At 33.8% G+C, this 24,445-nt stretch overlaps 1 long non-coding RNA gene across 5 annotated transcripts in view; it reads left to right on the top strand.

Moving 5' to 3' along the window:
- The window catches only part of LOC103877584, a 319,563-nt gene that overhangs the window by 144,362 nt on the left and 150,756 nt on the right, over positions 1-24,445 (top strand). For 4 of the 5 annotated variants that reach the window (XR_001894860.3, XR_001894863.3, XR_004177507.1 and 1 more), the window contains exon 3: positions 18,096-18,170. This is a non-coding gene — a long non-coding RNA (uncharacterized LOC103877584). Of the gene's footprint in view, positions 1-9,378; positions 9,444-18,095; positions 18,171-24,445 lie in introns of all 5 variants that reach the window. The other variant, XR_001894867.3, reaches the window with a different exon arrangement.

Genomic DNA, 24,445 nt, shown 5'->3' with positions numbered 1-24,445 from the left:
TTTCTAAGAATTCTAATGTTTGTATATTCTAATACATATGCCTCTGGCTAATGGCCGTGTGGTTGCTATCTGCTTAATAAATCCATGGCTGCTTTCTTCTTATAGTAATTGGCTTCTTGTTTTAAACTTCAAGTTTTATTTCAGCCTCTCACCATTTCATAAACAAGTAATAGATGACAAACATTTACATAACTAAGAAATCATTCTGAGTTTCAAACTATTAAGCCTTCCAACCATGCCTAGTGTAGGAAAGATTGACTAATAATCCCTGCTGTGCTGCTGGTGGAATTACTGAATAATTCAAATAAGAGATTATTTGAAGTAATGTTGCTGAAAAGAGAAGGCTGGGTAAGTGACTTGTTGATTCATTAGTCTGTAGTTTCTTATTGCTGCATATGAAAATAGTGAAGCAATAAAAATGCCATTTTCTAATCTCTGTAGGGAATTTTCCTTTTTAGGAGATGTCACCTGAAGGCGTTAACAGCCAGAACATTTTATCTTGTTATGTTCTTAGATTATGTCAATAATTTTTCATTGTTAAAGATAATTTCATTGTTAAAGGAGCAAGTAATCACTAAATTTTTTTTTAATATGCTTTTCAGTTCCTTTATTTAAAAGCTCTAGAGTTTTATGGCTCTGATTAACTCTTGTGTGCTTTTACCTTTTTTTTTTTTTACATACCTTTTTTTTTTAAAAAAAATTATACTCTAAGTTCTAGGGTACATGTGCACAACCTGCAGGTCTCTTACATATGTATACATGTGCCATGTTGGTGTACTGCACCCATTAACTCGTCATTTACATTAGGTATATCTCCTAATGCTATCCCTCTCCCCTCCCCTCTCCCCACAATAGGACCCGGTGTGTAATGTTCCCCTTCCTGTGTCCAAGTGATCTCATTGTTCAATTCCCACCTATGAGTGAGAACGTGTGGTATTTGGTTTTCTGTTCTTGTGATAGTTTGCTGAGAATGATGGTTTGCAGCTGCATCCATGTCCCTACAAAGGACATAAACTCATCCTTTTTTATGGCTGCATAGTATTTCATGGTGTATATGTGCCACATTTCCTTAATCCAGTCTGTCACTGATGGACATTTGAGTTGATTCCAAGTCTTTGCTATTGTGAATAGTGCTGCAGTGAACATACATGTGCATGTGTCTTTATAGCAGCATGACTTATAATCCTTTGGTTATATCCCCAGTAATGGGATGGCTGGGTCATATGGTACTTCTAGTTCTAGATCCTTGAGGAATCGCCACACTGTTTTCCACAATGGCTGAACTAGTTTACAGTCCCACCAACAGTGTAAAAGTGTTCCTATTTCTCCATATCCTCTCCAGCACCTGTTGTTTCCTGACTTTTTAATGATTGCCATTCTAACTTGTGTGAGATGGTATCTCATTGTGGTTTTGATTTGCATTTCTCTGATGGCCAGTGATGATGAGCATTTTTTCATGTGTCTGTTGGCTGTATGAATGTCTTCTTTTGAGAAGGGTCTGTTCATATCCTTTGCCCACTTTTTGATGGCGTTGTTTTTTTCTTGTAAATTTGTTTGAGTTCTTTATAGGTTCTGGATATTAGCCCTTTGTCAGATGAGTAGATTGCAAAAATTTTCTCCCATTCTGTAGGTTGCCGGTTCACTCTGATGGTAGTTTCTTTTGCTGTGCAGAAGCTCTTTAGTTTAATTAGATCCCATTTGTCAATTTTGGCTTTTGTTGCCATTGCTTTTGGTGTTTTAGACATGAAGTCCTTGCCCATGCCTATGTCCTGAATGGTATTACCTAGGTTTTCTTATAGGGTTTTTATGGTATTAGGTCTAACATTTAAGTCTCTAATCCATCTTGAATTAATTTTCATATAAGGAGTAAGGAGAGGATGAAGTTTCAGCTTTCTACTTATGGCTAGCCAATTTTCCCAGCACCATTTATTAAATAGGGAATCCTTTCCCCATTTCTTGTTTTTGTCAGGTTTGTCAAAGATCAGATGGCTGTAGATGTGTGGTATTATTTCTGAGGACTCTTTTCTGTTCCATTGTTCTATATCTCTGTTTTGGTACCAGTACCATGCTGTTTTGATTACTATAACCTTGTAGTATAGTTTGAAGTCAGGTAGCGTGATGCCTCCAGCTTTATTCTTTTGACTTAGGATTGTCTTGGCAATGTGGGATCCTTTTTGGTTCCATATGAACCTTAAAGCAGTTTTTTCCAATTCTGTGAAGAAACTCATTGGTAGCTTAATGGGGATGGCATTGAATCTATAAATTACCTTGGGCAGTATGGCCATTTTCACAATATTGATTCTTCCTATCCATGAGCATGGTATGTTCTTCCATTTGTTTGTGTCCTCTTTTATTTCACTGAGCAGTGGTTTGTAGTTCTCCTTGAAGAGGTCCTTCACATCCCTTGGAAGTTGGATTCCTAGGTATTTTATTCTCTTTGAAGCAATTGTGAATGAAAGTTCATTCATGATTTGGCTCTCTGTTTGTCTGTTACTGGTGTATAAGAATGCTTGTGATATTTGCACATTGATTTTGTATCCTGAGACTTTGCTGAAGTTGCTTCTCAGGTTAAGGAGATTTTGGACTGAGACAATGGGGTTTTCTAAATATACAATGATGTCATCTGCAAACAGGGACAATTTCACTTCTTCTTTTCCTAACTGAATACCCTTGATTTCTTTCTCTTGCCTGATTGCCCTAGCCAGAACTTCCAACACTATGTTGAATAGGAATGGTGAGAGAGGGCATCCCTGTCTTGTGCCTCTCTCAGCAGAAACTCTCCAAGCCAGAAGAGAATGGGGGCCAATATTCAACATTCTTAAAGAAAGGAATTTTCAACCCAGAATTCCACTAAAGATTTTTAGTGGAACAGAGGAACTGCATAAAAGTTTGTGGAATTTGTTCCTTCACAAACTCCAATAAGCCTCATTGTCCCATTTGCTGCTCCCATGTTCTCTGCAAAGCTACCATCCCTTCTCTAATAATAATAATTATCCTCTTTACATACAATGTGTTTTTGCCATTTTTAAAGAACATTCATGTGCATTATCCTAATTGGTGTGCCTAACTCTTCAAAACAGGGATCTAAGGCTCCATGTTCCACATATTTTTACAAAGCAAAGTTCTAGAATATTCATCACTTCTCTCAGTCAGTCAAAATAAAATCTTTACTCTTCACATGATAGTGAGTAAAACTGTTATGCGACATGCAGAGTGGGCTGTATTTATTATGAAAGGTCCTACTATGACAGGGCTCCCTTTATATGACAAGTCAGGTCATAGCAAAACACTATTAAATGTCAGGGGAATGATAGATTTTAAAAATATTTATTGAGTCGATTCCTTGTACCAGGTAGTGTACTGAGACCTTTGAAAGCATTGTTTTATTAACACTCTCAAAAACCAAATGAGGAAGATGGTATTATCATCTTTGATTTTTAGTGAGAAAAGTGAGAGTCAAAAAATTAAATATCATCTTCAGTTAGAGATGACTGAAGAATTCTGGAAATAAAAAAAAGTGAGATTTTCTTCTGCTGTTTATACTGTATTATCAACTCACAATGAATGACAACTGAGAGAGGAGAATATTTTGTAAAGGGAGAGTTGTTCCTGGCAAGCAAGAATTGACTACTTTGATGGAAAACATCAATATTTCTGAAGGAAAAAGAGGTCAATCTGCCAGGAGGTTGATAATAAAAGTTTAGACATAGAAGCAAACAAATGGAATGTCCATTCAACGAACATTCTAAGGAAAGAGAAAATTAAACAATGAAATTTAAATGCACCAATCTTGTTAATGAGGCCACCCATATTGCAGAGGTGGATTTATTAAACTTCATAAACCTGATGCTAATTAAAATTCTACTCGTCTAGTGTTCCTTGTTCAGATTCCACACAGAATCCTAATTACAGTTTGGTTTCCCATGACGTCTGCCAACAGAGATAAAATAATAATGACTCCTATTTTAAACGCATGACAATTATGTTTAAAATAGAAAATTAATAAATCAGCACTCTGATTTTATATTCAGTGTCATAAGTTTGCTAATGCCAATGTTTTCCTGAAAATTTTATTTGCTCACTCAAGTTAGTTTATTGATCTTGTATACTTGAGGGGTAAGCAATGAGCACTGAAGAGTTCACCAAGGTATTAAATTAATTACTACACAATAAAATTTCCACAATAAGGAGAAAACTTCCTAAAATCATGTGCCCTTTCTTAGTCTCTTGTAAATAATGATATTTGAGCAACTAATATGTTTCTGGCATTGTGCCAGATTCATCTAAGATTCATATGAATGCTAGTTGAAATATGTTATAATGTGCATTTTAGAAATAAGGAAATTGAACATCAAATATACGGAGAAGGTTTAATTTCTTGTGGTTGAATGTATGTCGGACTGGGTGCCTCAGTGGCATACCTCAAATCAATTATATTTCAATCATAGCACTTTAGTGTCCTTGGATTCTGCTCTTTCAAACCACTGCATTCATCCTCACATCCACAAGTCTGGCATCAACTTTTATTAGTTACCTACAACAGAAATTTGTTTGTCATTCATCCTTACCATGCCTGAAGCTTCCTTGCTAGACTCAGGAATGTTTAGAGAGTAGATAAGAAATCCTAATCTTGGGGCACTTGGAGAGGAAAGGACAACTAAATCAAATAAGAGGTCTATCCTAAGATTCATCTGGAAGGTAGATACGTCTGGCATAAGAATGGTTAATGAATGAGTGACAAAAAAGAGGAAATAGCTCAGAAAATATAAGAGAGTGTGTGTGTGTGCGCGCGTGCGCATGCAGAGAGAAAGTAACTTTAAAAACATTGTTTTTCATATAGATCCTGTTTTACAATTCTCAATCCTGGGCCTGTATATTACCAAAATTTTAGTTGCTTATTTAAATTAGCAACTAAAATTTCCTTAAGGAGAGAAAGAGAGGTTGATTGATTCACTCACAAAACAATTGCCACAGTAACTGAGTCGTTCTGATGCAGTGTTTTGCCACCCTCAGTTATCACTCAATTTGTCTAGGAAAAAAAAAAAAAAAGACCTGTATTCAGTCACCAGCAATAACTAGGCAACAAATTGGATCTCATTGCTCAATAAAATTCATACACTAGCCAATATGTGGTAGTGGTTGTGCTTAAAAACCAAATAAACTGGGGTGATTTGTTTAGGTATTTTTCCTCTTTTAGTTACTCCTTTATATTTCTTGTGTATATATATACACACACATATACACACACACATATACATACACACACATGTGTATATATACATATGTATGTGTATATACATATATATTTCTTTTTTATGTAAATATACATAATAAGAAAAGAGAAGAAAGAGATAGTATGTGGCCAATTGCTACTTCTATATTTATATCATAGAGCTTAGTTTTGGGTAAGTAAGCCTAAAGAATTAAATTTTCATGCTAAACTCTAGAAAGAGATAAACATTTGCTACTGAATTTTGATAACCTTTAGATAAAACTCCTGCAAAATAGCAGATACATTTTCATTTGCAATGGATATTGGCCTTGGCTGTTTATCAGTAAAGGAATTGCTGGTGAGAATTCATGTATTCAGTTTATTCAACAATTGGTTATTTAGTGCCTAGCCTGTATCAAAGGTCAAAGCATGGCATTAGGGATATGTCATAAGTCTCAACCACCAAGATACCTGGACCTAGGCAGGGATACAAATGGGAGAATGAACAATTAAAATTCAATGGGATGAGTTCTGCTTCCATTTAAGATCCTATTCCTACCACTCCTCATCTGTACAACTTTAGGAAAATTGCTAACCTCTCTCACTCTCAATTTATCTCTGTTTATGACAATTAGAGACAGTGTTAACAGGAGCAGGTTGCATAGTGACTCCCAAAAAGATATGTCTACGTTCTAATATCCATTACCTGTGAATGTTACCTTACTTAGAAAAAGGATCTTTACAGATTTAATTAAGTAAGGAAATTGAGATCATCTGGATTATTGGAGTGGGTTCTAAATCTGGTGACAATTGCTCTTACAAGAAACATGACAAAGTGGCAGATGAGGATAAATAGGCCAGGTGCAGTGGCTCACACCTGTACTCCCAGCACTTTGGGAGGCTGAGACGGGCAGATCACTTGAGGTCAGGAGTTCGAGACCAGCCTGGCCAACATAAGGAAACCTTATCTGTGCTAAAAGTACAAAAAAAAATTACCTGGGCATGGTGGTGTGCACCTGTGATCCTAGCTACTCAGGAGGCTGAGCAGAATTGCTTGAACCCAGGAGGTGGAGATTACAGTAAGCCGAGATCATGCCACTGTACTCAAGCCCTGGGTGATAGAGCGAGACTCTGTCCAAACAAACAAACAGGATAAGTGACCATGGAAGCAGAGACTGAAAACATGTGGCCACAATCCTAAAGAAATTTGCAACCACCAGAAGCTGGGCAAGGAAAGGAACAGAATCTTCCCTATATCCTCAGCAGGAAGTGTAACCCTGCTGATACCTTGATTTTGAACTTTTGGCCACCAGAACTGTGAGTGAATACATTTCTGTTGTTTTATGCAACCAAGTTTTTTGATAATTTGTTACAGTAGCTCTAGGAAATTAATAATGTTAGAATAGTCCCCCACACATTATCCGATGCTTGGTAAGCATCTAACAAATCATAGATAGGGTGATTAGGATGATGATTAAGTTGATCATGGTACTTTTAAAAATCTACAAATACAAAGTATTTATTCAACATGTACAGTCCTATAGAAGACCTGTTTTTAGATTTTTGACAGGCTTATAGATACATTTTCAAAATATTTACATTAACTTGCCTTCCAAATCTGTTGGCAGTTTTCATCTAGGACATTTTTTATCTATATATTCACACACAGATTTACCTACTAAATAGGTTTTATTTTGCTTTTAGAGTAAAAAGTGGGAGAGAGAGAGAGAGAAGATAGATGAGAGAATTAAATAATTATTTAGCAATTATACATACATTAGAAAAACTCACTTTGAATGTCAATACCTGGCACACTGATGTAGGCAAGGACAAGAATAGCATTGGCAAGTACAATTTGCTGACTCAGAGAGTAAGAACTAGTTAGTTATGGAGTCAAGAAGAGACGGTTATAAATATAATTAACATTGTTTTCCATGGCCTCATGGAAATTCTTCAAAGTTGCAACTCATTCAACTTCCAGTTGCTGATAAGACCAGGGCATGACATGCTATCAAGGCCACTGATATCTCATGTTAGACTGGAGGAACTTTTTTGTATATATCTCAAAATTTATGGGTATGAGATTTCAAAGATTGGCCTTAAACCTTGACATTCAAACCTGAAAGCTTACACGATTACAAAATTTTGTGAAAATAATTCTTGCCAGCAAGGAGATTGAAGTGAACTTTTTGACTATTTTTTAAATTAAAATGTTTTGGTGTTTTTGTGTGACACATTATGAGTATGCTAGTTACATTTACAACAAGTGATGAAGGTGCTTTTGAAGAACAATTGTTATTTTGCCATGGAAATTCCTTAATGAAGAAGTTGGTTTCTTGAGATTAGAAACAGGATTATCTATAAGCAAATATCAGATAGGAATATCTACCTTAAATACATGTTAGGAATCCTATAACTTTTCAGAACCTTTGCCCAAATAATAACACCTTCACGGAATTCATTTCAAGGACACAAAATCTAACACTGAAACAGCTTTAGACCCCAAGATTTCCATTACAATATGGGGAAAGCTTTGTCCCACTCACTGTTTAACACTAGGGTAATGGTTATACAGTGACATTCAAGTTTGTGATTACATTTGAGAAACCGGTGGGAAAAAAAGAATTTTAAAAGGGAAGTGTATTCAGAAATCAATTTGAATGAGTCGCTGAGGATGGAGCTGGAAAATAACTTATTCTATGGGGGAAAACAAAGCAAATATCTCAAGCTTCATCATGTAATAAAGTCTTAGAACCAAAGAGAAGGTTAATTCTAAATCTGTCATTAGAGAATACGCTTAAGTCTATTCACATAGGCTGTGTGTATTTCCAGGATGAAGATCATTAGTTAAATTAAAGCTGATACACCTCTCTGTTATCAGAGCATAACCAACAGTACTTCAGTGTATCACAAGAAAGGTATTCCTTTCCACTGTACTGTAGATTGCTGTACTAGTCTAGTACCCATGGATACTTTTGGGAATTTATGATGGATTCTAGTAGGCTACTGTGCACCTAGAAAGTACTCCTAAAAAGTTACATACTTTTGCAATAAAATACATAACCATTTAAAATGTTAGAAGAACTTTTAATATAAATGAAAAAGCTTTCAGCAGTCATATATCTAAATTGTATCTCTAGGTATATCTTTCTGTTTATTATTGATGCAGTCTAAAACACTAAATAGATTTTAAGCAAATCTAGAGGTAAAAGATGAACTATATGGAACACATAAAATTAATTTCAAATTGCTATATTTAGCTCCTCAATTACTTTCTTATTTTGTATGGTTTTATCACACCAATATTTTAAATATCTCAATGAATAAAGTTAAGGAATTTACTTTACTATTTTAATTAATTTATTTGAGACAGTATCTCACTATGTTGCCTAGACTGGTCTCAAACTGCTGGGCTTAAGCAATCTTCCTGCCTCAGCCTCTTGAATAGCAGGGATTACAGGTACATAACACTATGTCAGCTTATTTTATTTTGATGGAAATTTTTGGTAGGAGCTGAAAATTCTAAGTGTTAATTTTTTAAAGATTTTAATTCATTTATTCAAAAAATATTTATTTTGTGACTGTGTACTGTTCTAGGTGCTATGGATACAACAATAAATAACAATATAATATTAGGTATTAATAAATATTTTGATTAAAAAATAAACGTGATAGGGAATGATAGGTATGGTCAGAAAAATCATGTCTAAAAATAACAAAATTATTATTAATTTTATTTTCCTCTGTAGTTCAGTATATTTAAATACATTATGCCAAATAGCCATCCTGACAGTAGACAAATGTGGTTTTATAGCATCTCTTATCTCTTAATTCTATCAGCTGAAGAAATAAAAAGTTTGAGAAAATTTGAACTGAAGAAATACTGCACATATGTGTGTCTGTTTTAATATGTATTTGAGTATATATGTAACAAATGAAACCAGACAGTCAGCCATTCTAAAGCGACAAACATCTACACTACAGCTTATATTCAAAAGCTTAAAAAGTCTTAAATTTCCTGAATTTAATGCAAAAAGAGATGGCTACTTAAATATTCATTAGGAAAAAAAGACTTTAGGACACATGCAAGTGATTTACAATAAAATCAATGTTTGGCAACCATTCTGAAAAACTTCACTCATTATGCATTTGTTTATGTCCAACAGGAAAAATGTTTGCACACCCAAAGAGGTGTCAGTCATCTTCCAGGATGTAATAAAAGGTCCCTACGGTGAGTGGTGTGAGGAAACCAATCATGCACACCTTTTCCCAACAGCCAATTTTTCCAATCAGGTTTTTTGTTTTGTTTTTGGAGAGCCGGTTTTTGAACACTTACTAGTATACTATTGCCTACTGTTGCAAATTGAGAGTGGCAGAAGCTTTTTCTGGAATTGAATGCAAACTCTAGAATGAGGTACATGTGACTTTAGATCTGAGAAAACATTACATATATATTGAAATGTCATAGATAGAGAAGGCAAATAGTGGTTTCAAAAAAACCTCAATTCAAATGTGCTAAGGAATGAATCAACTTTGAATCAGTGTCTGAATTCTTCTACTATTATCAATACATGAAAAGATGAGCCTAAAAGCATAAGTTATATCAATGGAAAGGTTGTCTGATAATCTGTTACTAATTCACCAAAGCCACAAAAATTCTTAATGAGGGTAGTACATTAAAAAGATGGTAGGCTACAGATGCACTAAAATGAGGGACAATAGTAGGCAGGAATAAGCATTCATCATTTACATTCCTCTTCACTTTCAATTACCTACTGTTACTTATGAGTGTTATATTTGCCATTACTAGTGATAAGTCACATTTTCCATTTCAGATTGCAAGCATTGATTTGTAATTGAGCTGCTTTTCATGAGAGAACTGTACGTATTGTGCTCCAGGGCGACTGACAGCAAGGATTAAATCACAAGACTATGAAAGAATAGTAATTATGGTATAAAATAAGATTAGTTACAAAGCAGAAAAATTGTACAGTTCTGAATTGGCTATTAAACATAAAAAAATTATTACTAATCCAACTGTTTGTATTTATTAAGTGTTTCAGATGGCTAATGATTTTCATAAGAAATATTGGGTGATACATCTAGTTTTAGGTGAAAATAAAAATATTAAAAATTTTATATACATGATAATCACATCTTAAATAAAATTACATTTAAAAAGTGCCAAAACATTGAAATTTGTTACGTACAAAAACTTCTGCTCCTAGCTATGATGCAGTCAATGGTACTAGATTAGTCTTCCTGCCATAATCAACTATAAATTTGGACAGACTGTGTATGGTACCTGTTGTCAGGCAGTGGAAAACTGGCAGCATAAGGCTGTAATTTCTAAAAAAAAAAAAAAAGTGAAATCCTCAAGGTAAACCCTACGTTTGTCTTGACCTGAGGAAAATTTCATAATTCCAGTGCAGCAAATTTAGCAACACTGAAATTCAGAGCTCAAGAAGGCAGAGATTAGAGTTCAGAGAAGAGCTAAAACAACTGGATTTAGGTAAATAAAGCAGAAGAGAGGAAAGATATGTAGATGCAGCTCCAGAATTCAGTGTGGGGATTCTCTACAAGTCCTTGGTTGACGACTGGACTTCTCATACCTAGGAGACTACCAGAGACTTATCAGAGAACAACTACTATATGATTGTGATTGGAATAAAAATAATAAATGCTGAGTAGCCTTTATACCCATGAGGACTGGGGTCCAGCCAGAGGAAAGAAACCTTAAGTCCGTATTAATATATTTAGCATCCCATTCCAGTTGAGACATAAAAACAGTAAGCTTTATGAATAAGGATTATGCCCTAGAGTGACATAAATTCTTTTACTGCCCCATGACTAAGACTAAAACTATTCTCTGAGAAGACACACATGGGAACACAGAGTTTGAAGGGTAAATCTTAAATAAATTAAAGAAGCATGGTAAGCATCTTGGGTTTTACCAAGATTATGCAAGTTCAAGGTAAATGTTTAGTAATTGAGCTGCTTACTAGAACAAAAGCAGCTTACTAGAACAAAAGTCTTCAGAGAAAGACAACAGAATTTCTGGTCTCTGCAGTAATTCATGATGTTCAATATATAATGAATCATAATAACATAATGAAACAGAAAAACCAATAGTTTTTAAAAATGACAATTGGTAGAAACAAAGAAACTAACCCCATAATGGCATGAAATTGGTTTCACTAGACAAAGACTTCTGAAAGAGCGATGATTAAGTATGTTAAAAGAATGAAAATATGCTTAAAGAATTGAAAACATGATCTTAATAAGTAACCAGATAGGAATACCAACACAAAATGAGTACAATGAAAAATAATTATATGAAAATTCTAGAATGTAAAAATACTGTAAGTGAAACTAAAAAAAAAATTAGTGGATGTGCTTAACTGCACATGGCACATGGCAGAAGAAAGAGAAAGTTAATGTGAAGCTATATAAAGAAAAAATAGCCCTCTAAAGACAAAGGAGTACCAACAATCTCTGAAGTAATATCAAATGGTCCAACATAAATTCAATTTGAGTCTTGAAAGACAAGAAAGTGACAATTGGGCAGAAAAAATTTAGAAAAAAAAATGAGGTCAAATATTTCCCAAATGTGACAAAAAAATTGATTTAGAGATTCAAGAAATTAACTCCAAACAAAATAAGGACAAAGATAACCACACTAAAGCAAATTACACCCTAATTTCTGTAAGCTAAAGTAAAGCTTAAATATTGAAATCAATCAGAAGAGGAAAAAACACATTGCATGAGGAAAATAACAATATGAATGACATCTAACATCTTATTGGGGGACAACATAGATGGAATGTCAGGAGACAATAAAGTAATATTTTTAAAGTGCTGAAAGAAAAAAGTTGTCCATCAACCCAGGATTTATTATTCAACAATTTTAAAAAAAGATAAAAAAGAGATAAAAGAAAGAATTTCAACAGACAACCAAAAGAAGCAATACATATGAATAATGAACACACGAATATCTGTGGTCAAAGTCATTAACTTTCAAAGAAAACAATTGGAATTGGTTTATGTTGTTGCTATTTTTTTAGGCTATCAGACAAAATATGCAATATGAAAAGATCCTTAATATTGGCGAGAATTTAGGAAAATGAACACTTTCTTATAGGGATAGTATTATCTAACATTAATGTTCATGTAATTTCCAGAGGACTACATGAGCAACATTTTAAAAGTCTTAAAATATTTTAGAAATTTTGGTTAACATTCTCCAATTTAGTTAGATTTTTGCTAAATAAATTGTACATATGAGTAAACAGATTCATAGTGGTAATGTTTAGAACAAAAGAAAATACTGAAAAAAATTTAAAAGTCTCTGAGAAGCAGATCTAACATACTATACACTAAAATACAATCTAGTAAAATGTTAGAAATGTATCTATGTTTAATCAAATCAAAAAGCAAATCAAGCCTGGGCGTGGTGGCTCACACCTGTAATTCCAACACTTTGGAACAAGTAGGCAGGAGGTTGGCTTAAGCCTAGGAAAGTGATAACTCGTCCTACAAAAAATCAAAAAATTATCCTGGCATGGTAGCACATGCCTGTAAGTCTCAGTTACCTGGGAGGGGAGGCTGAGATGGGAGGATCACTTGAGGCCAGGAGGCTAAAGCTGCAGTGAGCCAGATTTTGCTACTGCGCTCTAGCCTGGACAACAAAGTAAAACCCTGTCTCAAAAAACAAAACCAAAAAAATCAGCAATATATACAATATTGTCCCATTTTGCTGGTTAATGTTTCTATATAAATTCAGCAAATATAACTAAATATAAATAGGAATGTTTGTTTTTAGTGGGAAAAAATCAGTTAATATCTTTCCACTTCACAAAAATTTATAAACAAAGTTTAGTGTTGCCTTTTTGTTATATAATTTTTTTGTTCTATTTTCAACATTCAATTTTGTTCTATTTTGTTCTATTTTTTTGTTCAAGATTATATAATTTCTTGTTCTATTTTCTTAGTTTTCTGTGTCTTCTAAATTCACCACAATGCATATGTACATTTTTTTTTTAACTAGAAAGTATAGGCTGGGTGCAGTAGCTGACACCTGCAATCTCTGTAGTTTGGGAGGCCAAGGCAGGAGGATCACTTGAGGCCAGGAGTTCTATGGCAGACTGGGCAACATAGGGAGACTCCATCTCTAAAACTTAAAATTAACCAGATGGCCAGATGTGGTGGCCCATGCCTGTAGTCTCAACTCTTCAGAAGGCTGAGGCAGGAGGATCCATTGAGCTCAGGAGTTCAAAGCTGCAGTAAGCTATAATCACACCACTTCCTATCCACTGTGGGCCACAGTGTGAGACCCTGTCTGTGAAAAAAAAGAAAATATAAATAAAGTTTATTAAAAAGTAAAGCCATTTCATATCTTTCCTCTTATTTTCATCAAAATGAGTAAACAATTTACGACTATCTGTAGATATATTGACTTTGGGATTGGAAGCTTCTGTGAGGTTTCAACTGTGTGTCTAGGATCATTGTGTCGATGTGTCTATGATCATTGCCCAGAACACTAGCAAATGGAGGTAAAGATAACTTAAACATAACTTACATTCCTTTAGCTAAGGCTTTCTCTAGATTTATGAAATAAAAGGAGCATAAAGTATCCAGTCTGGCTGTTTTGCCTACTTTGAAAGTAGATGATGCTCCTCGTGGCCAAGTTAATACAGAATCTTCCACTGTGATATATTCGATGGGTAAAATGGATGAAGCAACTTTCAAATGTCTGTTCAATCCAAATGAAACAGGGTATATATTTTAAGACCTTTACGTTAAGGTTTGTCTAATTGGAGCTTCAAGGAACAGATACTGTAGTTCCTGTAATTTGTAAATCTGAAGGAAAATGTTTGAATATTGTGGTTCCTTTTATTTGAGAATCTGAAGGAAAGAAAATGTAATCACAATTATGGTAAATACTGTTCTGGTTACTCTATGTAGTTTTTAAAAATGTTTGCTATAACCTTGTTAGAGAGGTATCATTTTTTATTTTAAAAATAGGATAATATAATAATAGATTATTTGAATAAGTCAAGTCATACTTCCAAGAACTGAAAAAAAAAATGAAATTGACCATTTAAACATCATGGATTTTTTCTTTTTTTCCTGAGGGAAAGACTAGGAAAATGATTGGTCTGATTATAATTGTCTATCTTTTTTGAAATGGGTAAACAGTCTACCTGATTGAGGGACATAAAAATAGCTCTTCATCTGTTTTCTTTTTCTTTTCTTTTTTTTTTTTTTTTGAAATTTCCTTCATTATTCCATAAAGCAAGAGGATCAAGTTCTCTTAGAACTTATCTGAAACTCCTGTTTTGGCAGAACTCAGTCACCTAGGGCATAAGAATCTAAAGAGGAAATTGTTTTCAAAATGTAGAAAAAAATGTCACTTTTCTTTTAAAACTATTTCTAGAAGATCTAGAAAATTGAATGAGTTTCTAAATATTTTTAAGAGAATAGGGAGAATAAGAAACTTCCCTTAGGCAGCAGTAGTCAATGTTCTGTCTTTAGGTTAACCAAAGGCATTGTAGTATATGGAAAGAGCAAGTATATCAAAGTTAGAAGCTGGCTCAAAGTGAGTCTATTACTTTCCTAGTTTTACAATCTGTACATTTTATTATACTTTTAATCTTCAGTTCCAATATATGTAAGATAGAAACAATAATATATACTTAAAAGATATATAACAAGATGCATGTGAAAACATCTTCATTCTGTATTAGATGCTCTATAAATGTTTTCCATAATAGAGAGGATAAACCCTTCTGTTCTATAAGATTGTGATTGAAAAGACTGTTGTCAGAGACTAAATTTAGTTTTAAACAGAGAGAGAGAAGTTGTTTATATGTCCAACGGACAGATACCTCATTTATATGTTGAACAAGCTGGCTCCACCAATCAGAATAACTGTATTATGCCACGGTAGCAATCCCCTCCACCAAATTTCAATGGCTTTTTCCAGCAAAGGTTTATTTATTGCACATGTTTTATGTATGTCATGACTCTGCTGGAGCATCTGCTCTATATCTCCTTGTGGGCTACTGGAGCAACCACTATTTTCAGTGTTGCTGGTGACCATGGCAATAGAAAAGACACAGTATAAAAAACTGGATGTTAAAATATGAAGCTGGAAATAATAGACACTGGGGACTCCAAAAGAGGGGAGGTTGAAAAGGGAATGAGGGTTAAAAAATTTCCTGTTGTATGCAATGTGTTCCCTACTTGGATGATGACTGCATTGGATACCCAAACTTCACCATTATGCAATGTGTATCCATGTAACAAACAATAATCATGGACTCCCTGAATCTAAAATTTTTTTAAAAGTTAAATATTTTGATTCTAAAGACACAAATCACTTTTGCTTATATTTCTTCAGCTAAAACATATTATGTAACCACATTCAGCCTTTATGGGGTATAGAAATTCAATTCTACATTCAGAAAGCAGGAAGCCAAGGAATATAATTAATGACTGGCTTTCTTTTTTATTTTTTATAGTAAATAGTACATGTCTGACCTTTTTTCTGAAATTCATACCACCCATAAATGATCACTTGTTGGGTGTCTATCACTAAAGTTTAGTTTCATAAGCCACTTTACTGAAGTAAGATTGACATTTAAAAATTATGTGTATTTAATGTACACAACATGATGAGTTTGGAGATACATATAAACCTGTGAAACCATTTCCACTATTAAATCTATAAACATACCTGTCATCTCTCAAAATTTCCTCCTGCCCCCTTTATTATTTATTTATTTTTATTTAGTTTTTGTGGTAAGAAAACTTTACAATCTATCTTCTTAGCAAATATTAAAATACAGTATTGTTAGCTACAGGCACGATGTTGTATAGTGAGACTCTAAGACTTACTTATCTTGCATAGCTGACATTTTGTACACTTTGAGCATCACCTCCCCATTTCTTCTACCCCAGCTACTGGTAATTCTACTCTCTGCTTCTATAAGTTTGACTATTTTAATTTCTACACATAAGTGAGATCATACAGTATTTGTCTTTTAATGTCTTCCTATATGGAGTCTGGTAGGATTGGGTTCCAACTCTATAGGCCTCATTTAACTTCGTCACCCTGTGAGGGTCTTATCTCCAAATAAAATCACAGGGATTCGGGCACACTCATATGACTTCATTTAACCTTAGTTACCTCTTTAAAGGCCCCATCCCCACATACAGTTATATTCTGAAGTATTCATTTATGGGGTTTCAACATATAATTTGGGATGGGCCCACAAGTCATAAACACCATCTTTTAAAGCCCATAAACACCATCTTTTTAATACTTTCTATGTTAATAAATTCAGCTTTGTATTTCTGTCTTTAAACACCACTCAGCAAAACATAAACCTCTGCAGTTAACCAAATGTACCATCTTAATTAAGTTATAAGAATCTATACATAGTTACTCCAAGGCAAAGTTAAACATACAAAAAACCTGGTGTAGAGTCCACACATAGTTTTTTTTTTTTTTTTTTTTTTTTTTTTTTTTTTTTTTTTTTTTTTTTGAGATAGATAGAGTCTTGCTGTGTCACCTGTGCTGGAGTGCAATGGTGTGATCTCGGTTTACTGCAAACTCCACCTCCTGGGATCAAATGATTCCCCTGCCTCAGCCTCCCAAGTAGCTGGGATTACAGGCACATGACAGACACCACGCCCAGCTAATTTTTGTATGTTTAGTAGAGACAGGGTTTCACCGTGTTGGCCAGGTTAGTCTTGAATGCCTAAATTCATGATCCACCTGCCTCGGCTTCCCAAAGTGCTGGGATTACAGGCATGAGCAGCCACATAGCTTTCTAAGCATGCCCTTTGTATGATCCCAGCCCTAACTCCAAAGGATTTATCAATGATACGCATCCATCTTCCTAAGGGGAATACTACTGCCAAGATTTCTGCTTATTGTTTTAAACGTCTCTGGAAAAAAATTTCCACTGTAATTGTGAAGTCTAATACAAGTTTTCCCTGTAAGGTATACATACAGAATATATATAGTGTTATATGGGCCCCTTCAAATAAATGCTTCAAGTTCCCCTGTCCCCAATATCTTTCTCCTTTTCTTTCTACCCCATATTGATTAACTGCTAAGTGCTTTTCATTCTATATTTATATTGTCTATAAAATTCAGCACCCTTTTAAAATCACTACTGGTTCGCCTTATGATTCACCTGAACTACTAAAATCACATCCTCTGATTTTTGATCTCTGCCTTCCAATGTTTTAACCAGACAAATTATGGTCTATATTGTTATTAAAATGTATTTCCTTTAGAAACTAAATATTGTCACTTTTCTGCACAAAGCCTGTTCTTTATGATAGTTTTTTTAAAAAAGCAATCACACTTTCCGTGACATTCAAACCCTTCCAATTTATTTCAATTTATTTTTTAGCTAATTCTTAATTTAGCCATGATGTTGCACCATTGAAACTTTAAAAGAAAAAATTTCCCAGCCTTATTAAGGCATAACTGACAAAACCTATATATATATATATTTACTGATGGCAACATATTTTGATATATGTATACATTATTAAATAATTAAGCCAAAAGAATTAACATATCCACCACTTCATATATAATTACATTTTTTAAATTTAAATTTTATTTTTAATTGACAAGTAATTTTATTTTGGGGTACAATGTGATATTTCAATACACGCATGCATGATGGAATGATCAAATCAAGGTAATTAGTATATCTGTCACCTCAAATATTTATTAATTTGTGGTTAGAACATTTTAAATGTTCTCATTTAGCTATGTTGACATATACCATAATTATTAACTATAATCACCAAGCTGTGCGGCATCTCACCAGATTTATTTATTTTTTCTATCTAACAGAAACTTTGTGTCCTTTGACCAACATCTTTTTTTTTCCCCTGTCTACCCTCTTTCCTGCCACCACTCCAGCTCTTGGTAAGTACCATTCTACTTTTTACTTCCCTGAATCTGACTTTGTAAATATCGCATGTAAGTGACATCATATTCCATTTGTCTCCTTGTGACTGACTTACTTCGCTTAGCATAATGTCTTCTAGATGCCTCTATATTGTTGCATATGACAGTACTTCCTGCATTTTTGAAGGCTGAAAAGTATTCCATTATGTATACATACCACATTTTTTCTATCCATTCAGCCCCTGATGTGCACTTGGGTTGTCTCTATATATTGGCTCTTGTGAATAATGCAGAAACATTCATATAATGGGAATGGAGACACTGCTTTGTCATACTTGTTTCAATTTCTTAAGATACAGACCCAGAAGTGGGATTGCTGGATCATGTGTTAATTCTACTTTTAGTTTTTGTGAGGAATCTCCGTAGTGTTTCCAAAATGACTGTACTAATTTACAGTGCCACCAACAATGTACAAAGGCTACATTTCCTCCACATTCTTGCCAACATATGTTATCTTATCTTTTTGATAATAGCCATTCTAACAAGTGTGAAGTGACATCTCATTATGGCTTTTATTTGCATTTTTCTGATAATTAGAGATGTTGAACATTTCTTCATGTGTCAGTTGGCCATTTGTATGTCTTTTTTAAAGAAAAGTCTATTCAGTTCCTTTGCCAATTTTTAATAGGTTTATTTTCATATTATTGAAAATAAATGTTTGAGTTCCTTGTATACTTTTTATGTTAGACCCTTGTCAAACATGATTTGCAAATGTTTTCTCCAATTCTGTGGGTTTTTTAATTCTGTGAATTGTTTCCTTTGCTACTTTTAGTTTGATGTAATCTCATTTGTCTATTTTTGCTTTTGTTATCTGTGTTTTGGGGATCATATCCAAGAAATCACTGCTAAGACTAATGTCAGGGAGCATGCTTCCTGTGTTTTCTTCTAGTAGTTTTACAGTTTCAGGTCTTATGTTTAAGTCTTTGATATATTTTGAGTTAATTCGTGTATAATGGGTGAAATAAGGGTCCATTTTCATTATTCTGCATATGAATATCTAGTTTTCCCTCCCTGATTGTTGAAGAGACTGGCCTTTCCCCATTGTGTATCTTGGCACCTTTCTGTCAAAAAATCAGTTGTCTGTAAATGTTTGAATTTCTGGACTCTCTATTATGTTCCACCAGTCTGTATGTCTGTTTATGCCAGTACCATACTGTTTTGATTACTATAGCTTTGTAGTATATTTTGAAGTCATGTAATGTGATGCCTCCAGCGTTGCTCTTTTTGCTTAAGATGATTTTGGCTATTTGGGGTCTTTTGTGGTTCTCATCATTTGAATTTGACTCTATTTTTAATAACATGCCTTCTTTCCCTTATTTCCTACACATTCTGTGTTTCCTCTCTTCTGTGCCTTTGCTTAAGCCAGTTGTTCTCAAAGTATGGTATAGAGACCACTTAAGTTCCTGAGATACTCTGCAAGGTTTTCAAGACTAAAACTATGTACACAGTAACATTTAGATGCTACTTACCTTCTAAAGTCTTATTCTCATATTACTTTATAAAGTGTAGTTTTCTGGAGACTGTAAGATATGTAATATTGCAACACATTGAATGCATAAGATACAAAAACCCAGCCACCTTATTAAGATAGACATAAAAGAGATTTGCAAAAAAAAAAAAAAAAAGTAAACGAGAACACTTTTTTCACTAAATGCTTTTGTTTTGTAAACTAATTTTTTTAAATAAAAATATGTTGTCTATGTCGACATGCATGGGCTTATTATTTTATTTTAAATTAAATTAGTAAATAAGTATTTTTTAAATGTCAGTTTTAATTCATAATATGGAAACATCAATGGGTATAGTGCACATTTTAACAAATCCTTTCTGATGTTAGGTAATTTTCTGAGTCTCAAGGGATCTAAGACCTAAAAGTGTTAGTACTACTGACTTAATTTGTTCCTTTTCATTAAAATATATTTTCTTATGTGATACATTTACACAATGGAATACTATGCAGTGATAAAAAGGAATCAGGTCATGTCTTTGCAGGGACAGGGATGGAGCTGGAAGCCATTATTCTCAGCAAACTAACACAGGAACAGAAAACCAAACACTGCATGTTCTCATGTAAGTGGGAGCCGAACAAAGAGAACACATGAACACAGGGAGAGGAACAACACACACTGAGGCCCATTGTGGAGGGCAGGGAGAGGGACAGCATCAGGATAAACAGCTAATGCATTTGGAGCTTAATGCCCAGGTGATGGGTTGATAGGCGCAGCAAACCACCATGACACATGTTTACTTATGTAACAAACCTGCACATCCTGCATATGTATCCCAGAACTTAAAATAAAATTGAAAAAAAACCCCACATTAATTTATTGACGTTGCATTATTATATATCAAATCTATAAATTTTAAATATGAAAAATATATATTTTCTATTTTCTCCTTGATGCTAGAATTCTATATGTCCTTTAAGAATCAAGTTGTGTATTACTCCTATAAAAATCTTAGATCCTACTTCAGCACTGTGAAATCATGCTCTCACAGTCTGCCATGCATTTACATTGTTATTCAGTTTTACTTTGCATACAGAGTAATTTCAAAATTGTTAACCCACATCCCCATGGGAAATGATTTTATGAATTAGAATACAGAGTGTATGTACAGTTCCTTTTGCCTTTAGTATTTCAGATTTCACTCATTTTCAAACCTACTCAGGTCAGCACCTTTAATCCCTACTCCTATCCTTGAGTTTGCTTTATATAGTTGTAACAGTTAGATGCTTTTTTCACAGTCTGCATTTCAATCCTTTTAAATAATTTATTAAGTCGTATACATCTAAATTTAATTTTTGTTCTGTAAAGTTTTATGGGTTTTGAAATATGCATAGTGTCATGTATTTACTATTAAAAGTACCATGCAGAATAGTTTCACTTACACTAAAATCCTTGTGCTTCTACTATTCAACACCCCACACATACTTTAAACTCTTGGCAAGCTCTGATCTATCATCACTGCAATCTTGCCTTTTTCAGAATGTCTTATAAATGGATCAGTAGGTAGATTTTCAGACCAGCCTTTTTTCAATTAACAATATACATTTAAGATTCTTACATGTGCTTGCATGGCTTGATAGCTCATTCCTTTTTATTGATGAGTAGTATTTCACTGTGTGTCACAGTTTTTTTATTCATTCACATATCAAAGGACATCTTGGTTGCTTCCTATTTTTGGTGATTATAAATAAAGTTACTCTAAACATTTCTATGTAGGCTTTTGTGTAGACACAAATTTTAAAATTAGTTGGGCACATACCTAGGAACAGGATTGCTGGGTGGTGGTAAGACTATGTTTAGTTTTGTAAGAAACAGCCAGACTCTTCCAGTGTCTTCACCAGTTGCATTCCTACCAGCAATGAATGAGAGTTCCTGTTGCTCCATATCCTTACCAGGATTTACTTCAGTTATTTTAAAAATATTTTGTCCATTCTAGTTGGTGTGTAGTAGTATCTCCATACATTTAAAAACAGGCTTATTTTATATTTATAGAAGAGTCATGGTGCTAATGCTTTAAAAATTGTTTGACAATTTTACTTCTAGTATCTCTTTTGTCTAAAACCCCAATTTTAATTAGCAATACGGGAATTAGTCACAATATGCAATTATATGAAATTCTGTAATGAATATGACTTTATTTCTGCATATGTATATTGATATGAAGCTGCTATTAATCATATTCAGTTAATTCAAGCTAGTAGGCATATGGATTTAATATGAACAAGGTAAGTTGATTTTGTTTTATTTTTCTCTGATATTCATCAGTTGGAATGGAAGCACTGAATATGAACTCACTAACTTATAAATATTGGTTTATTTTCCTCCAAGTGCATGTTCTATAAAATTATTGATGTTAATGTGCAAAGTTGCTACTGAATCTGAGACAACTAGCAGCTACAGAATAAGTAGAAAACAGTGATATGTGATTTGTGCTGCAATAAGGTCACTTATTTTGACATTTACTTCATTCAGTTATTTCATATTTATATAACTTGATAACATACTGTTAGGGGCTTACGGGTTATTGAAGTTCGTATAATTTAATTTATGGTGAGAAACATCAAAAATATTTTAAGTTCGAAAGGAAAACACTTTAGGCTGATTGTGAAATTAGAATTAGTAGGGTTTTAAATAAAGAGTGATTGTAGTTCAAATTTTTTTTTTTTTGAGGGTGGGGGAGGTAAAAGGGTAAACCCATATGAGATTTGGGGGAAGCTTTTTTTTAATTAATATTTCACTATTGTCATGTGAATTTCAGTACTAAGATATCAATAAAGTATTTCTACAATTCTGCTCACCAGAAGAATCTGAGATTTAAGAATATATGCACAAACACAGATTGCATTTCTTATAAAAATGTTTCTAAAAATGTTATCAATTCTTTAGAAATTTGTCCAATCTAATGGTGTGAAAGAGATGATAGGATGATTATATGAGAGAATCACTCAGTATGGGGGCAGAAAGCCCAACATATCCCAGGACTACCAGCAAAGGCTAGCTCTATTTTTCTTGCCTCCAAGTTGCAGCAAGAAAAGTCTCTTTAAAATTGCTATGAAAATGTGACAAACAATGCACATAAAAATAAAATTAAGAATTTATCTTATAAATATCGATTAAAAAGACAAAACTAAAATATTAGCAAGTAGAATTTAGTAACTCATTAAAAAACGAATATATCCTGGCTAAATGGATGTAATGCCTTGAAGTTCTGAGCACCCCCTTCTTGTTTGGTGAGTTGATCCCATGCACATAGACTACAACCTTTGTTGCTGTAAAGCTGTTGAGCATTAGATTTTATACACCTTAATAACTAAGTGATAGTTATACCTCCTGATTTATACATTCTACATCACATATCTGGCTAGAAAGCAAACAGGAGAAAGAATAGTGCGATGTACAAAATTTGGGCTTCGTTGTCATAGAGATAAGCATTTGAATCATGCTGTGCTGCTTATGTTCTTGAAAAAGTTATATAACATCTTGGAGCTTCATTTTGTCTACCTGTAAAACATATATTCCGATATTTATCAAACTGATTTTTAGTTAAATAAATGGAAGGACTAGCACTTTATAGTCACCTAATAAATAGTCTCCCCATTCCCCAGTTTGGTAATCAATAATCAAATCTCAGGAACTTTACTGTTAGTCCCCTAATGACTCTTCTGTCTTCCCAAAATTATTTAGGATGGGAAAAATATAAAAAGGAGTATATGAAATAATCACCACCACCGCCCCCCCCAAAAGAAAAAGGCCAAGAAGGCTTTATAGAGGAATTCTATCACATCTTTCAAGTTCAGACAATATTATCTCTTCAATGATAGCCAGATTGTAGCACGCTCTTAAACATTTTTAAAAAGGGTTATTTTGAAAGTCTCTCTAAAATTGTTATGAAAATGTGACAAAGACTCAACATAAAAAGAGAATTATGGATTTACTTAAAACTACTGATTTAAAAATCACAAAATATTAGCAAACAGAATTTAGTTACCCATTAAAAATTGATATATCCTGGCTAAATGTATTTAATAACAGGAATGCAATATTGGGTCAATATTAGGATATGTATTGATATAATATAGTACATGAATCAATGTATTAAAACATATTATCACATGCTTACATGCTGAAAATACATTTTCAAAATTTTCACACACATTCTTGATTTTAAAAGTCTCAGAACTATAAGGATTGACTGATATTCCCTCAGTATTATAAACTATGTTTATTTCAAAAGAAGCACTAGTTTTGGCTGGGTGCTGTGGCTCATGCCTGTAATCCCTGCACTTTGGGAGGCCGACGTGGGTGGATCACAAGGTCAGGAGATCAAGACCAGCCTGGCCAAGATGGTGAAACCCCATCTCTACTAAAAATACAAAAAAAAAAAAAAAAAATAGCCAGATGTGGTGGCGAGTGCCTGTAATCCCAGCTACTCAGGAGTCTGAGGCAGAGAATTGCTTGAAGCCAGGAGGCGGAGGTTGCAGTGAGCCGAGATTGCGCCACTGCACTCCAGCCTGGGCAACAGAGCTAGACTCTGTTTCAAAAAAAACAAACAACAACAACAACAAAAACACAAAACACTAGTTTCATGCTCAATAAGGAAATACTAAAGTCAGGAATAAGATAAAAATTCCAGCCATCATCCATACTAGGTAACATTTTATTATGGTATTAGTCATTAAAAGTAGATAAATGTTACAGGTATAAGAATTGAAAGAAGGCAAAATG

This window comes from Papio anubis, chromosome 12, assembly GCF_008728515.1.
Source record: "Papio anubis isolate 15944 chromosome 12, Panubis1.0, whole genome shotgun sequence".
Taxonomy (NCBI): Eukaryota; Metazoa; Chordata; class Mammalia; order Primates; family Cercopithecidae; genus Papio; species Papio anubis.
This window is presented reverse-complemented; position numbering and strand designations above follow the sequence as displayed.